Genomic DNA, 18,659 nt, shown 5'->3' on the forward strand with positions numbered 1-18,659 from the left:
TCTGTTCAGTGGTAATGATAAAAGAAGCATTTTAAAACGGTGTTGAAACACCTGTTGCAGCTACCGAAAGCGAGCTCGTTATTGGTTGAAAGCTGTGAGACTGTTTACAAAGTCAGATCGGTTGTATCCGTTAGTGTCGACTGTGCTTGTGAAGAGAGGTGGTGATTGGTTGCTCGGTATGATTTAGACAATCGATGTGATTTTTCAATTTTTCAATAGTGTATCTCGTACAATAGGTTATTTTTGTTACATAAATTAAACCGTAAAAGAATTTCTGATCGGTTGATACCAAAACCTCGAAATTCTGAAAAGAAATGACTGATATATAAGCGCTCAAAACCTGACCACTTTTCCCTGGTTTTCCCCGGTTGAATTACTAGATTTTCAAATTCAGGTGCCTAACTTCGATATAGACGTTAGTCCAACGTCAAAAGTATTGAAGAGCGGAGAAAAAATTCACCGCGCACTTCCCTTTCAGTATGTGCCTGCGTGTAGCAAATGCTTTCACCACACTGCTTCTTCCTCCACTCCAAAGTGTCTCAACCAACATACAGAGAGACAAACACACTTCCAACTCACCCGACATCTGATAGAAACAAGAGGGGTGGATCACTCTACAGAGAAAACGCAAAAGTACACCACAGTGTCCACTGGCGAGTAGTCAGGAAAGTGAAAAAAAACCTACCGGGCAAAGGTGTAGTTCTCGTGTTGCTACACCGCAAAAACGACTTCGACCAGAGTGAACACGACCGGCACGAGCAGCGCAGTCTATTTTTTTCTCCCAATATCTTGTCCTCTTCTATCATGTTCAAGAAACAAACTGTGAAACGCACCGCAGATGTGTAATTATTGTGCGTGATGTCCTTACGTGTGCGAAAGTACACCATAGTTCATTGTCTCGAAAGAGAGAGATTTAAGATTTCACCGCGGTGCCCTCAGGAAACTCAGCAGATAAAAATCGTCTGTCACTCTCTTCTAGCATGTGTGTTGATTTGCTCTTTAGTGTGAGAGCAGTTGTTTTCGCAGTACAAGATGATCTCCTGCTCTCTAGAGGTTTTCTGAGGAGAAAAGACAAGCATGCTCTCAAATGGATCTGACGAGTTCGAGTGGGTGGATGAAAATGACGCGGATATGAACAAAGCATACCCTGACACACCTGAGCCTACTGAAATTTATTCGATTATAGCATTCAAAGATCACCTTCAGAACTTGTGGATCGATAGTGAATGAGCTACTCTTTTCTTTTTGATAATAAACTTGCTCTAAAGTCACTCATCAAATACGAAAGAAAAAACGGTTGACAATTTGTTTTAATGAGGAAGGGTGTTGTTGTGACTTGATGTACTTCTCATGAGAGGTTGCCAATTTATGCCAAAATGCAGCAAGGGGGGTCGAGGAGTTAAATTTGATCAAAATTTGCATGTCGTACTTAATGATTGTCGCAAAATACAACAAACTTAATAAGGTTGGGAAACTTTTTTGGCATGTTACCTCGAGGTTCGCTGAATGTTTTCATTATTCACGTGCCAACGTGCCTCTCCATTTCCTCTCCTCATTTTAATTTTTGCTCTAATTTTACACAACGATTGTTTGAAATGCATAACGGAACCTTTGTACAATGAATGCATTGACAATAACTGAAAGCGGAATGGATAGCATATACACACAAATCGTGATGTCTCGGTCAGCTTCGGCTTCGGGCTGGCGATCAGTTTTGGGGTGCTCAAAAAATCGTGGGCAGTCATCCACCACATTCACTGAACCATCAATTGTGTTATGATCAACACACTCAATCAAAAAATGCGCTCATTTCACACAATATTGTCGTAGTTTCGCACCATCCAACTATTGCGTGCATAATAATTTCCAAATTTCTTCGTATTCGCAGCCTAACAATACCAAATTAGGCAGTTTTTATTTTTGCCTTCATAGGCGTACGCAACCTTTTTTCAATCAGTTTCATCTTTGAAAAAGACCTCTTCCCAGTTACGTTTGAATTCTCGACTCGAATTATTACGCAATACATTGAATATTAAGAATAGGCTTTGTTTCCATTTAATTCTGCTACAAATGATCGAATATCGTTTTAGTAATGAATACTTTGAAGAGCAGTTTCGACGAAAACCGTCGTAAGTTTGCTGAAATCTAACACGAACATTTTGGTTTTGATTAAGCTTAGTTTTTTTACGTCTAGAAGACAAATGACTTCTCCCCCCTTTTTGACTCAAACATAACTTTTTCACATTTGTTGTACCAATTTGACCAGTTTAGGGTACTATAAGTCTACTTGGAGCGCCAAGCGGCTAAGGTAACGCTGAAGAGCGCGATACAGGCTAGTAAACGAGCCTGCTTTGATAGACTTTGCGAAAATGTCAACATGAACCCATGGGGTGACGCCAATAAAATCGTTACGGTCAAGACCAGAGGCTCGTCAGCCCCGGCGGAGCAATCACCAGCGATGTTAGAGCGGATGATTGAAGGACTCTTCCCACGCTACGAGCCAAACCCCTGGCCTCCGGCTGCTGAGTCACCGCAAATAGCGAGTGACGGCAGCCGCGCAGAGGCCGAGGATGCGGCAACGGTGACGAACAGTCAACTCATTAAGACCGCAAACTCCCTGAAGGTAAGCAAGGCACCGGAACCGGACGGAATCCCGAACCTGGCCATTAAGACGGCCATAAAGGTAGCCTCCGGGTTGTTCAGGGCGGTCATGTAGGAATGCTTAGACGACTGCCTCTTTCCGGATGAGTGGAAGCGACAGTGACTGGTTCTATTACCGAAGGCCGGGAAACCATCAGGTGACCCATCGGCATATAGACCAATTTGTCTGCTAGACACAGCGGGCAAGGTGCTTGAGAGGGTAATCCCCAACAGACTTGTGAGATTCACCGAGAGTAAAACCGGTCTGTCAAGCAACTAGCTCGGCTTCCGCGAGAGTAAGTCTACGGTGGATGGTATTTTCTCCGTCACCAAGACGGCCTAGGTAGCACTCCAATGTAAAAGAAGATGCATTTGCTATTGTGCAATCGTCACGCTAGACGTGAGAAACGCGGTCAATAGCGCCAGCTGGGACTCTATAGCCTACGCGCTTCGGTGTCTCGGAGTGTGGAGTCACTGTACAAGATTCTGGAAAACTACTTTCAGAACCGAGTACTAGTCTACAACACACATGACGGTCAAAAATGCGTCCCGATCACCGCAGGGGTACCGCAAGGTTCCATCATGGGAAGCTGAAGCTCCCACCAGGAGCGGTGATTGTGGGCTTCGTGGACGATATAACTCTAGAGGTCTACGGCGAGTCGGTCAGCGAGGTCGAGTTGAAAGCCGCGTTATCCATACGCGTAGTTGAGGATTGGATACACTCCAGGAAACTGAAGTTAGCGCATCATAAGACAGAGGTCACCGTGTTACACAACCGCAAATCGGAACATAAGGCGTCGATCAGTGCCGGTGGATGCACTCGAAGCGATCCTTGAATCTCTTGTGGGAGATGGTCGATGACAAGCTCACGTTTTAAAGACCACATCGACTACGTCTGCAAGAAAGCTTCCACGACTATACTGCCCCTGTATGCATAACTGACGTAACAGCCAACACACACACACACGAACACACACACACACACACACACACACACACACACACACACACAGAAACACATGTATAAAGACTCAAATTTACACCACGGATTGCGACAACAAACAGGATTAATTACGGATTACGTAGTCAGTTTCAGTTCCGCAGCCTGCAAAGCCGCAGGAAATTTGCAGTCTACAAGACACTGATCCTCCCGAGGGTGCTGTTTTTATCATGGTTTGATGTTTTGTCAACGAAAAAAGTGATTTACATTATTGTTTTTGAAGTTTAAAATAAACTTTTAAAACCGCTCTATAAGTCGTTTTTTGACATCTGTTTTTGCGAGTATCCTAAAACTTGATAATTTCAGATATGCCTTTATTACGGTTGTTGAGGTTGAGCTTTAAATTACAGGCTATGATTATTGAACAAAGTTTTTGAGTACCCTTGTGTTTTGGACTACGTTCTAACAAAGTCGCTGTAATGCAAGTCTATCGTCTATCGGAAATCGATACATGGAAAAATGAAAACTTGACAGTACAAAGCCAGGACAGAGTTATTTTGGTTCAATTTGGGCCCCAGAGTGTTTGTAAAAATATCAATATTCAATATAATAATTCAATTCCCCTTTCCCCTTTTCCCCTTCCCATACATTGTTAGTCAAATGAGACGATTTTAACTTAGACAATTGCACCTTGTATGTAGTGACTCCAGTTTTGCAACTAACTGGCAGTTACGCCAAAACGTTTTTCCAATATTTCTCAATAGTTTCAGAACAAAATAGTTTTCTTTTCGTTTGTAGTGTATGCATCTTAGGGAAAGGAAGCTAAATCAACGAAAAAGTGCATTTTGGTCATTTTGGCTCTTACGTCAACTATGTAGCGGCATTATCGCGCACGATGTCCAATATCTCGGCGATATTTAGTAGCAGGCGTAAACTGCTAGCTAGCGTGGCAACGTCCATACTCAGGTATGGCGGACCCCTGTGGTCGAAAGCGATGGGTACTTCCAGTTACCGCGGTAAACTGGAAAGCACCTACAGGCTCATGGGCCTGAGGGTCGCATGCGCGTATCGGACTGTGTCATACGAGGCAATATGCGTCCAGGCTGGCATGATGCCTATCAGCATCATTGTCAAGGAGAACTTCGATGACCAGGTGGCAGCGGGAATGGTCCAATTTTACCAAAGGTAGATGGACACATCGACTCATCCCGGAGATAGCCTGATTAAGAGGCGCCATGGGGAAGTTAACTTCCACTTGACACAGATACTGTCACGCCATGGCTGCTTTAGGCAAAACTTGCACAAGTTTGGGCACGCGGAATCACCGACGTGGCCACAATGTGCGGATGCGGAAGAAACCGCTGAGCATGTGCTATATATTTGTCCACGTTTCGCACAGATAACGAGCAAATGTTGGCAGTAAGCGGGCCGGATACTATCCCGGAAAACATAGTGGGAATAATGTGCGAAGACGAGGATACCTAGAGAGCAGTCATCACGGCTGCTTCCCAGATTGTTTTTTCGCTGCAAGGCACGAATCGACGGGAAAACCATCGAAATGCCAGTGAAGGCTGACCTTGCCTTCACTCAAGCAGTAAAGTCAATATGTTATCGAATTGTTGTGGGGTGCATTAAAAGCACCTCGCCCTTTTTCCTGAAGCAATGCCTAACGGCGGTACCAGGGGGATCAGGGTGCTAGAAAAATGGAGAACCGTAGGGTACCATAAGTGAAAAAAGAGCTAAAATCATTTGCAATTGACAATTGTCAGATAAAAAATGACCTGCAACCTGACATATTCCTTATGTAAAATTGGTCAATAAATCGATTGGTACTGGTTTTATCCTGCGAAGAGGATGAGGCATGGTCTTTTTTGACCTTTTTCACCTAATATTTACGTGTTTTTTGGTTTGCAGACTCTCCGCCATGTCTTGCACAGAATGAAATCATCACCATCGATTTGTTGACCCATCTTATATCAAAAAAAGCCAAATTACAGGTAGCCAATTGAAATAGTCATCAGTTTTTTCTGAAATGCACCAATGAACGCCAGACGGGAAAGAAACTCGCTATCAAACCCTTTCGATAGCGAAAATATTTATCGCGACCCGATGACAATAACCGAAAGTAATCAAATGAAATTTAAATTGTTCGAATTGAAATTACGGTACGAAGTATTTAGTTTCATTTTTATGCTCCGAAAAAATAGAGCCCTTCGGTAAACCACTGAAAAATTGTATCTATAAAATTTTAATTAAAAAAATATATAAAATTTTGTCTACAGATGAGAAAAATATGATTTGCAAAAGTAAATAGAAATGTTCAACTAAATTTGTGCATTTCTATTTATTTTTACAAATTTTGCTGAAGAAAAATTAACATAATTAAGGAACTTTTAAAACTTGTAATACGGTTAATATTAATTTTTGTACAGTTGTATAATTAAATAACGTTTTTTACTGTTACTCAAATCGGATATGCTCCTAGTGAATCCATGTCAATAGACTTATCGTCCAATATTGACCAATTTCCATTTGAATGAAACTTTGCACACATATCAAACGTGAATTCTTCGAGTGGGTGAAAAATAGCACACTCAATTGTGTATAATGTATGAAATTGAATTGTGTTACAGGTCGGACTCGATTGTCCAGAGTTTTGAAAAAAAAAAATCAAAATTTATTTGGTTTGAATTCGTCAGACAGGTTAACAGCTAACGGAAGAATAATCTTCATGAGCTTTATCGGTAAACCGTTCATTCCTACAGCATTCGAGTTGGTGTCCCAGATGGTGTTAACAAACAACAGTACTGCACAGGATGAAAACAGAAGTTATAAGGTAACAATGGTGCTAATCTCGGTAGTGGACTTCGTGGATGTGTACTGTTCGAAAAGTTTGTTGAGAATGTACGGTTCACGTAATCTGGATTGAATTCACTAGGCTTCGACTGACCAATCACCACTCGCTTGTCAAAGCGGACTCTGTAAACTTACGGCTACGAAGCTCTATAATTGCAATTGAAAAAGGTTTGGATAGTAACTCCTAATACCAGAGCAAGCTGTTCCTACGTTACGGCATGGATCTTCATCGAGCATTTCCTTTTATTCAGCGTCTTCGAAGGGTTTTGACTTTCTTTCACGCAAACAGTCGTCAATATTGAAATTACCGTCTTTACAGCGACATAACCAATCACAGCACATCATTTAGAACAGTATCTCCGCAAACATTTTTTTAAACTCTGTATGTGCTCTCTTTCGCCGTTTTCTTCGAATGAAATGAGAAAAAATACACTTTCACACTTTTACAAAGACACTATGTGCGCATCAAATGGATTAAAATGTAATTACAACTAAAGATTTCTAAGCTGTACTGAACTTTTATGTCTTAAAAACTCCTCCACCTGTCAAAAAGAGTTAATTTGCTGTGCCAAATACGTGTGCAAGGTTTCATCGAAATCAAACATGGTCGATTGGATTTTTGAGTATTTTTAAATCATATATGTACTCCCTAAGTGCAGTTGTTTTCGTGTTTTTTCGAGAAAACCTTTCGTTTCATTTTTGTTGTTGTTGTTGGAGAATAGATTTTTTTTTAATTGCCAGGTATTTGGTGATACAACACAAAAATCATCTGAAAAGGCGTAGGGTTTGTTCCATTATTCAACTCATTAGACCAGTATTCGCGAAGAGTGCACGGATTGAACACCAAGTTTCCATGAAAATATTTAAAACATAAACAAAATACGCTTACATGCTCCTATGGAATAGCTCAGTATTGAAAATATAGTAAATTGGGCTAAATTTATTCGGAATTTTTTTAAACAAACCATTATTTTCAACGCTTTTATATTCATCTTAAGACTAAAATCACTGCTCAGTTATTCATCGACGTATGTATAATAGTTACACAGCGAACAGATTCCAGGTGCCCCAATTCGTCGCAAATAGAGTGGACTGTAATCTCTTGAAAGCATCTTGACCTTTGTTCCCATGAAGATGTGATCAGTGATCAGTGACGAAACGTCGGACAGTATAAAATGGAGTCGTTCTACATTTCAATACTGTTCAACCGAAAATACCCCATGTATATAACAATTCCACAGCCGAATTCTTAGCAACATATTATAAATACAGCGGTCTTTTTTCGTGTTTTTTGCCTTTCTCCTAGAAAGGTATAGCAATCACTTGCAAAACCGAAGATATGAAAGTGCTCCGAAGGGCCGAATGGCATATATCACTCGACTCAGCTCGACGAGCTGAGCATTTTCTGTATGTATGTGTGTGTGTATGTGTGTGTGTGTGTGTGTATGTGCAGATTTTTATTCTCACTCACTTTTCTCAGAGATGGCTGGACCGATTTTCATAAAATTAACTGTAAATGAAAGGTTTTGTTGTCCCATAAGACCCTATTAAATTTTATTGTAATCGGATTTTTAGTTTAGAGGTTATGTATCAAAATGTAAAAATCATGAAACATCATTATCTCGAAAACCACACAACCGATTTGAACAAAATTGGTTTCAAATGAACGGGCTACCTGAAAACTTTTAACTTTTGAATTTTATAAAGATTGGACATGTGGTTTAAAAATTATGAAAAGAAACGTGTTTTTAGGACTGTTTAATCTCACTCATGTTTCTCAGAGATGGCTGAACCGATTTTCATAAAATCAGTGTCAAATAGAAGGTCTAGTTGCCCCATAAAACTCTATTGATTTGTTTTGCAATCAGATCATTACTTTACCTGTTATGTTTAAAAATGTGAAATCCAGCTATGAAAAGGAACATATTCCGAAGACTACTTGGACTCACTCACTTTTCTCAGAGATGGCTGACGCGATTTCCACACAATTAGTGTCAAATGAAAGGTCTATGTGCCTCATAACACCCTATTAAATTTTACTGTAATCGAACTGTAACTTCGTCTGTAATGTACCGAAATGTGAAATTCACGAAACTTCATTTTCTCAGTAACTACACAACCGATTTGATCTATATTATTATCAGATGAGCGGGCTCGTTAAGGGTAAACTAATGAATTATGATTGAACACGTGGTTTCAACGTTTGGCTGCCCTATACGTTCTCATTTCATTTCATTATAATCGAACTAAAGCAACCGTTATGTGTTAAATTGTTAATAAAACAACGAAAGTCTATTATCTCAAAGATTACACGACTTATTTGAACATAACTAGTGTCATACGAACGGGTCATCTCTCGAATTTACACAGTGAAGAAAATTCACATTACTTTAAATGCACATAAATGGAGCATTGGAAACCACGTAATATTCCGTGTGACATTATATTCACATGCAAAGTAAATGAATATATTGTGAATTTGCATGCATATTTATATTCGAAGCTTTAAGTTTATATCAATTAACGTACAAATTTACATGTCTTAAAACGATTCTGTATTGTATATTGTTTACGGTGTGAAATTGTATATGTTTTTTACTTTATGTGCTAGAAATCGTTATGTGCTTTCATTTGTATTAGTTGTAAATTTCATTTTTTGGTACTGTGTACAAATAACAAGCTTCATAACAATTTGATATGTGGCTCAAAAGGGAAAAACAGAAATTCAAAGACTAGTTAAAACTATACCTGCTTTTGTCGATATATGTGGCCTCAACATAAATTAAATGTGGTATCGTACGATTTGAACGTTCCAAATTCATTGATTGCTTGCGATGTGTTTAAAATCTGAAAATGCACGACGAATCGTCCATAGGATATGATCAAAGTCAAATAACAAATCGTTTGAAATGATTGGTTTAAACGAAATGACAACATCCTCGACTTTTGGCTTCTGTACATCACCCTAATTCTGAATATATTCATATTGGGTGGTATTCGGTCATTTTCAGCAAATTTTCTGGCATCAATTTGACACCGGAAATACTCATGTTGGGAGGTATTTAGTTATTTTGGTTGCTTTCCAGAAACTAAAAGTGGTCGTCTTTAAATTCAAAATGGTGTCAAGGGTCAATGTTTGGTTTCTATGCATCCTCTCGATTACGGAAATATCCATATTGAGTATTATTTGGTCATTTTCGACTGTTTCCTATAAGTTGCCATTTAGCGATTCAAAATGATGCCTGAGGTCAATTGTTAGCTCATTGCATTATTCTGGTTCCAGAGATACTCATATTGAATTGTATTTGGTTATTTTAGGCTGTTTTTCACAAACCGGAAGTCGCCATCTTGGATTTCAAAATGGTATTTAATATAATTTCTGGCCTCTGAGCGTCATTCTGGTTGAAGAAACACCCATATTGGGTGTAATTCGATCATTTTCGGCTGTTTCCCAGGAACCGGAAGTCGCCAACCTGAGGTTCAAAATGAGGTCTGTGATCGATTGAAGCTGCTGTGTATCATTCTACATCCGGAGATACTCATGTTAGACGGAAAACGGCCATTTTTGGCTGTTTTCCAGAAACCGGAAGTTGCCATCTTACAATGCAAAATGTTGCCTAAGGTCGATTATGGAACATATTTGTTACCACTAAAAACATTCACCTGCCAAATATGGTTCCATTTAGTTGATTAGTTCGCGAGATGTGCAGAAATTTGTGCAAAAACATGTGCTTCTGGAAGAGGGAGGGGCGTCGAACCAATATGGACATATTTTTTACCCTTTAAAACATCCACATGCCAAATTCGGTTTCATTTGCTTGGTTTGTTCTTGAGTTGTGCAGAAATGTATGTTTCATTTGTATTGGACCCCTCCCTTCCAGAAAAGGGAGGGGTCTCAAACTATCATAGGAACCTTTATCGGCACCAAAAACTCCTTCATACAAATTTTCACGTCGATCGGTTCGGTAGTTTTTGAACCTATATGGATCAAACAGACAGACAGACAGACCGGACTACATTTTTTTTTAATGTAAAGATTACAACATCAATATTTTAGAACCTAAAGAGTGAATATACATTTATTGGATTGAAGCGTTCATGTAAATCTATTTTTACAAATAAAAGTTTGAATGAGAAAGGCTGGGTCTGACCGCTAGGTGGATTAATTTAGGTTTTTGCCTTTCTCCTAGGAAGGTATAGCAATCACTTGCAAAACCGAAAGTATAAAAGTGCTCCAAAGGGCCGAATGGCATATATCACTCGACTCAGCTCGACGAGCTAAGCATTTTCTATATATATATATATATATATATGTGTGTGTGTGTGTGTGTGTGTGTGTGTGTGTGTGTGTGTGTGAGTGTGTGTGGGTGTGGATGTGCAGATTTTTATTCTCACTTACTTTTCTCAGAGATGGCTAGACCGATTTTCATGAAATTAATTGCAAATGAAAGGACTTGTTGCCCCTTAAGACCCTATTGAATTTTATTGTAATCGGATTTTTAGTTCAGAGGTTATGTTTAAAAATGTGAAAATCGTGAAACATCAATATCTCAGAAACTACAAAACCGATTTGAACAAAATTGATCTCAAAAGAACGGGATACCTAGCAAACCCTTAAGTTTTAATTTCATAAAGATTGAACTTGTGGTTCAAAAGTTATGCAAAGAAACGTGTTCTGAAGACTGTTTAATCTCACTCATGTTTCTCAGAGATGGCTGTACCGATTTTCATAAATTGTGTCAAATGGAAGGTCTTATTGCCCCATAAGACCCTATTGATTTGTTTTGCAATCGGACTATTACTTTGCCTTTTATGTTTAAAAATGTGAAATCCAGCTATGAAAAGGAACATATTCCGGAGACTACTTGGCCTCACTCACTTTTCTCGGAGATGGCCGACCCGATTTTCACAAATTTAGTGTCAAATGAATGGTCTAGCTGCCTCAGAAGACCCTATTGAATTTTACTGTAATCGAACTGTAACTTCATTTGTGATGTGCCGACTTGTGAAAATCACGAAACTTATTATCTCAGAAACTACACAACCGATTTGATTATTATTATTATCAGATGAGCAGGATAGTTAAGGGTTAACTGATGAATTATGATTGAACACGTGGTTTCAAACTTTGGCTGCCCTATACGTTCCCATTTCATTTGATTATAATCGAACTAAGCAACCGTTATGTATTAAATTGTTAATAAAACAACGAAAGTCAATTATCTCAAAGATTACATGACTTATTTGAACATAACTAGTGTCATACGAACGAGTCATCTCTCAAACTTACAAATAACAAACTTCATAACAATTTGATATGTGGCTCAAAAGTTATGGAAAGAAAAGAAATTCAAAGACTATTTAAAACTATACCTGCTTTGATCGATATATGTGGCCTCAACATAATTCAAATGTTTTGTCGTACTATTTGAACGTTCCAAGTTCATTGATTCCTTGCGGTTTGTTTGAAGTCTGCAAATGCACGACGAATCGGCCATAGGATATGATCAAAGTCAAATAATAAATCGTTTGAAATGATTGGTTTTATCGAAATGACAACATCCTCGTCTTTTGGCTTCTGTACATCGCATTCATATTGAGTGGTATTCTGTCATTATCAGCAGACTTTCTGGCATCAATTTGACACCGGAAATACCCATATTGGGAGGTATTTTTGGTTGTTTGCCAGAAACTAAAAGTTGTCGTCTTCAAATTCAAAATAGTGTCCAGGGTCAATGTTTGGTTTCTAAGCATCATCACGTTTACGGAAATATCTATATTGAGTATTATTCGGTCATTTCCGACTGTTGCCATAAGTTGCCATCTAGCCATTCAAAATGGTGCCTGAGGTCAATTGTTAGCTCCTTCCATCATTCTGGTTCCAGAGATACTCATAGTGGATGGTATTTTTTTATTTTAGGCTGTTTTTCACAAACCGGTAGTCGCCATCTTGGATTTCAAAATGGTATTTAGGACACTGGTTAAAGAAAAACTCATATTGGGTGATATTTGCTCACTTTGAACTGTTTTTCAGAATCCGAAAGTCGTCATTTTGGACTTTAAAATTGCCTGTGAAATCAATTTCTGTCATTCGGGCGTAATTCTGGTTCCGAAAACATTCATATTGAATGGTATTTGGTCATTTCCGGCTGTTTGCCAGACACCGGAAGTCACCATCTTAAGATTCAAGATTGTGTCTGTGATCAATTCTTAGCTTCTGTGCATCTTTCTGGTTCCAGAAATACTAATATTTAATGGGAATCGTCCATTTCAGGCTGTTTTCCAGAAACCGAAAGTTGCCATCTTACAATTCAAAATATTGTCTGAAGTCGACTTGTGGCTCCAGTGCATCATTACGGTTCCGGAAATACCCATATTAGGTGGTATTTGGTCATTTGCCGCTGTTTTTCCGACACCGGAAGTCACCATTTTGGATTCCATAATGGCATTTGGAGACAATTTCTGGATTTTGAACGGCATACTGGTTAAAGAAAAACTCATATCGGGTGGTATTTGGTCATTTTCTGCTGTTTTCAGAAACTGGAAGTCGCCATCTTAGAATTTAAAATGCTATCTGTGGTCGATTTTAGCTCCTGTGTATTATTCTGGATCCGGATATTATTATATTGGGTGGAAATCGGCCATTTTCGGCTGTTTTCCAGAAACCGGAAGATGCCATCTTACAATCCAAAATGTTGTCTGAGGTCGATTATGGAACATATTTGTTACCACTAAAAACATTCACCTGCCAATATGGTTCCATTTAGTTGATTAGTTCGCGAGATGTGCAAAAATTTGTAAAGAAACATGTACTTCCAGAAGAGGAAGGGGCGTCAAACCATTATGGACATATTTGTTACCTCTAAAAACATTCACATACAAAATTTGGTTGTATTTTCTTGATTGGTTCTTGAGCTGTGCGAAATTTGTGTTTCATTTTCATGGGATCCCTCTCTTATAGAAGAGGGAGTCGGGTTTCGAACCATTATGTACATATTTGTTACCACTAAAAACATTTACCTGCCAAATTTTATTCCATTTGGTTGATTAGTTCTCGAGATGTGCACAAATTTGTGTTTCATCCAACTATTATGGACATATTAGTTACCCCTTAAAACACCCACATGCCAAATCCGGTTTCATTTGCTTGGTTTGCTCTTGAGTTGTGCAGAAATTTATCTTTCATTTGTATGGGACCCCTCCCTTCCAGAAGAGGGAGGGGTCTCAAACTATCATAGGAACCTTTATCGGCACCAAAAACCCCTACATATAAGTTTTCACGTCGATCGGTTCGGTAGTTTTCGGGCCTATATGGATCAGACAGACAGACAGACTTGACTGCATTTTGATATGTAAAGATTACAACATCAATATTTTTGAACCTAAAGAGTGAATATACATTTATTGGATTGAAGCGTTCATGTAAATCTATTTTTACAAATAAAAAATTGAATGAGAAAGGCTGGGTCTGACCGCTAGGTGGATTAATTTAGGTTTTTTTGTTTATTTTTCATAGTGGTTTTAACCCTTAGGGACATTCGCCACCCAACACACGGTTTTTTGCACGTTTTTTTACGACGAGTCTCCGAATAACGCAGTTTTTACGTCATTTTTTTTTCTAAAAACGTGAATTTTTTACACATTTTTTCTGCACGATTTTTTGTTCTACCTAAAAACAGTTACAGTAAGTAACAGTAACGGTTACAGACTATAGTAGGGTGTTATTTACACAGCTACATTTTTAGACGTTTTTCTACACGATTTTTTACGACATTTTTCCAATTAACCCGGTTTCTCACGTCATTTTCCCAAATAACGCGAATTGTCTACACAGTTTTTTTTGCACGGTACTAGAATCGTGTATAAAAATACTCTACTGTACTAAATAAAATTTCTTTGCCTTAAAACTAAGTAGTTTTTTCAAAGGTAGTTTTACTATCACAGACCTGATCTAATATAACTCCTAATATAACGCATATTACGTTGCAATATACAATACCAAAATGCTTTATACTTTCATTAAAGTTTTTGACCTATTAGATATAAAATTGCTTTTTTGACATGAGAATGAATCGAGTCGTATCCAAAAAACCGCCAGCAAATAGCTGAATTTGAAGGAAATTTTAAAATCAGTTCAGGTTTTAATTTAGTTCCTCCCTTATTGATTTTATGCCTTTGTAATATCTTTCAAGTTTTGAGAAATATTGAATTTCTCGTTTAAAAAATTGACATCGACATACATAGTTTTCATAACAAAACAAAAATACTTTACAGTTGTTCTTCAACAAGTCAAGTGAACGAGAAAAATTATCTTTTGTTTGATTTTGTCTGTTTAACTTTTTGATAAGGTTCTTGGGAAGTGTAAAAAATTAAATAACTATATTTAAAACATACTTGTGATATAATATAAAGTATTCACAGACCTAAGTGCCTTCATTATGTTTCGTGTTTTGACCGTCCTTTATCTTTATTAACGGAGCTTCCACAATGTAAATATATTTTTGAGCGTTGCTAAGCTTTTACAATTTTGGCTACACACAGAGGAGCTTTCAATTCATATTCATCTCCTGCTTCTAGGCTTAGAAAACCAGAGCATTCGGAGCCCGCAAAGTAGAAAAGTATACCTAACAAAGGCAAAAGTGTGCCGCACTTCAGTGATCAAGCAAAGTGATTCTCGGTACCGGATTTCCAGAGATTCGAAATGTGTACATTGTGAACTTTGCGATTTCCCGTAGTACTTCTGAAATAGTGTATATATGGGCAGAAAATTATCGGTGGGGTATACTGCCCATAACCGCATAATTGTAACATTTGCAAAATTGGTTGTTCGAGCAAATGACACTTTTATATTTTGACCTTGAATGCATTGTTCCCAATATATTTTTGCAAATAGACAGTTCAACTAAACTTAGTATCACGAAAAAAGCACTACTTTACACTATGTAAACGTTGAACACTATTTTGAAGTCAAATTTGTTGAAATTTTTGCAATGATACTTTTATGCCGTTACTTTCAAGCTACTTTTGGAATATATTACAGTGGAAATGAAGTTTTTCTTGTATTCAACAAGCATGAGCTGAACGTCAGAAACGGATCACCGATAGTTGGCTACCGGACCAGAATAACTTCCGAGTTTCAAAGGATGCAGAAGTGGATTTGGATGGAAGCTTTTATGACAAAAAAGTTGAAAAGGTTAAGTAGTGTTACAATTATGCGGTTATTTACGCTATGTGACAAAACAACTTGGTATTTTTTACGACTTTTTTCAAACAAACATAAGCATATTTTTTCAAATGTAAAAAGTACATACTATTTTAAGCATGTCCCAATAAAAAACGCAAAATCCATGAAATGTCGAATGTTACGGTTATGCGATCACAGGCAGTATATAGGCTTAAAATAATAATAAATTCGTTATTTTCAATAATGTACATGAAAAACGAAATCGAACAGCTTTGCTTGAAACGGTTGTTCAATCAACGAAATTAAAAATTTCAGTTAAAACTTTCAATTATTTCTTGATAGTGAGTAAATCTTGCAACAATTCTGCTGTCAATATATCCTACACGCATAGCTGAGACCATCGTTTAATCATCTCTGTTTCTGATGGAAAACCACCCTGACGAAGTAATCCCCTACCTCTGCTGATAGAACTGAGAATTTTTCAACCACATAACATTGAAGTTCAACCATTGAAATAAAAGCAGGTATTATTATTCCCGTTTTCAATTTATCATTCTTTGAAATGGCCAGATTCGAAAGGTATGCGTTCAACATCAGTAGGAAAATAGATATGGCTTCCGAATGAAAAAAAGTTCCAACAAGATAGATTCCGACAGACCACTCTAGTAGTATGTGACTGACTCTGCAGACTTGTGAACCGCTTGTGATTGTGCAAGGTTATATTAGAGACACTTCTAGCTGAAGGACATGAGACCCTTGGTAATAACACTCGACTGTGCGAACAACCTCCTTCATTCTGCCTCCACAAAGTTAAGCAGAAAAAGAATGTTCGAAAGGTGAAAAAAACTACTTTAGAAAATTGCTCTTCAATGTAAACGTAATGCACTCGTCACGCATTTTCTATATTTTTTACGATTGTGACGGATATTTCAGCCCCAAGCAGAGCAACCCAGTTATAGCACCACTTACGGAACACGATGATATTGATTTATAGCACCTGATGCGTGATAATCGAACATTTCAAATCATAACACATTCTAGGTGAACCACACTCGATTGGGCAGTGGGTGTGGGATGGAAAATTATTGCCGATATGAACGGGCCTTGCTGTGGTTTTTCCCTCCGAACATATTGTGTGCAGGCTCACACTTTGATATAGTTGCTCAATTCACGCTTTCATTATATTTCGTTGGCAGGGCAGAATTATTAACGTTGATGTATGACTGTTACATGACTGTGCCAAGTGATTACAGTTGCTCATTATGCTCATAGGTCGGACAACACTACTGTACCAGCACATATGACACGATTTCTCACACTCAGTTACCGGCACTAGGCGTTACCCGTGTGCAGGATTGAAACCGGGTACTTCAAGCTATTGTACCACACTTTAGCCCGCAAACTGTTTCCTCCTAGTTGCGCTGCAGGTGCATCACCAGCAAACGTTGGTGGCAATTTGCACTTGTACATGAATCACAGTTTGGAACTCACTACGACATTTCTTCACACCATTGTACCACCCTCGCCCCGGTACCATCAACTATTTCCACTACCAGTAGAAGTATTCGTATATATTCCATTATCCACTTAAACCGTGTTCCGTGGTTGCGTAGGACGATGGAAGTTGTATTTTAATTCAATAATCCAATTTCACTTCGGTTTATCCTAACGGCCCAAGAGCCAACCTTCATTTCGATTAGCTTGTTATTCCATCGAACAGGAACCACTAATCACACATACACACCTCAGCGAAGGCAGTTAGAATTAGAAGCGACGGTAAACCCGGCGAACAGTGAAACCACGGAACTTTAAGCATTGTCGTTCGTTCTATCGTAGTTACTGGTTCGTATGCATTCGATCTAATGTTTAAAAGATCATTGCAAGCCAAACGTCTGTACGCGAGGACGTGACACAGTCAACTAACCAGACCGACCGAGGCAGGATTGGCAGCATCCAACGCTGATAAACGTGTGCCTTCCATGGTCGGATTCTGCTTCGGAATTTTCGTGGAGTTCGCGCAGTATACGACGGGGGTCCTTGGTCTCGTTCCTCTGGAAGAACACTTATTCTCTACAGTTGTGCTGGCTGGTGTGGCACGCCGGTTACAGTGCGATGCATCAACGAGGTCATCCGGCAAGTGTGGGGAGCAATGAAATGAGCATCCTCTGCCAGTCAGGGTCTTGGGCTGATTTTCTCTAGTTTTTATCTTCGTTATGTTTCGTTATCATACTTTTTTTTTCTTCCGTGCCGACCTTACAGACGTTACTGTAAAAAGGGTGGAGAATTGAGAGTGGTTCAGCAGCTGACGCATCAGAATCAACATAATGTAAACGGGAGTAAGAACGATAAAGGGATTGTCGCTGTCAAGAGCCAAATCACGTGTAATGTAGGGGATTTTCTGGAAAGATTGATTTCATCGTGATTAATTTGTGTACAGAACGGAAAATGTATGTCTTTGAAGTGGTTTGTTGTGCACTAGTAGGAGTGTACCAATGAATCTATGCGTGTTTATTCGTTTCATTAATTATTGATTGTAGGCAATCAATTTCAACGTGTTGCAGCACGAACCAAGCGAACGTTCATGTATCGTGTATCACTTGTTTCAGTTACAAAAATAACCTGTATGAAAACCAGCGCTTACAAAATCAATGAAAATAGAATGGATTATTTGAATTTGTATTTCTATCGATAACACTCTGAAATATAAATTCATGTATCTTATTTTTGATACCCATAGGAATCGACTGATTGATTGGCTCGATTTTTCTTCCACTGCGAACAGTGTACAATTTTTAGGGTAAAGTAACATTTTAGTTCACGTTAAAAAATTTAGGAGAGCTTTTGGGTAGAGGAATGTATAACAATTTTACTTGAAATATTTATACAAAGTGCAGTCAAATTTATCTTTTTTACATTCATAATATGCCCCAAACTGCTCAAACCTTTCTGTAGTTTCCTAAAATATGTGATCTGTCAGAAAACAAGGTTGAAAATTGATAACATCATATGATGAGCTTCGTAACCATAAGGTCACAGAGT

General features: G+C 38.4%; 1 protein-coding gene across 9 annotated transcripts in view; it reads right to left on the reverse strand.

Moving 5' to 3' along the window:
- Positions 1-17,558, reverse strand: part of LOC129726750 (uncharacterized) — a 124,945-nt gene extending 107,387 nt beyond the window's left edge. For 4 of the 9 annotated variants that reach the window (XM_055683812.1, XM_055683803.1, XM_055683811.1 and 1 more), the window contains exon 1: positions 17,365-17,558. The gene's annotated coding sequence lies outside the window, so the exon portion shown is untranslated. The other 5 variants (XM_055683810.1, XM_055683805.1, XM_055683806.1 and 2 more) reach the window with 5 other exon arrangements.
- Positions 17,559-18,659: the final 1,101 nt, after the last annotated feature.

This window comes from Wyeomyia smithii, chromosome 3, assembly GCF_029784165.1.
Source record: "Wyeomyia smithii strain HCP4-BCI-WySm-NY-G18 chromosome 3, ASM2978416v1, whole genome shotgun sequence".
In the NCBI taxonomy this organism is placed as follows: Eukaryota; Metazoa; Arthropoda; class Insecta; order Diptera; family Culicidae; genus Wyeomyia; species Wyeomyia smithii.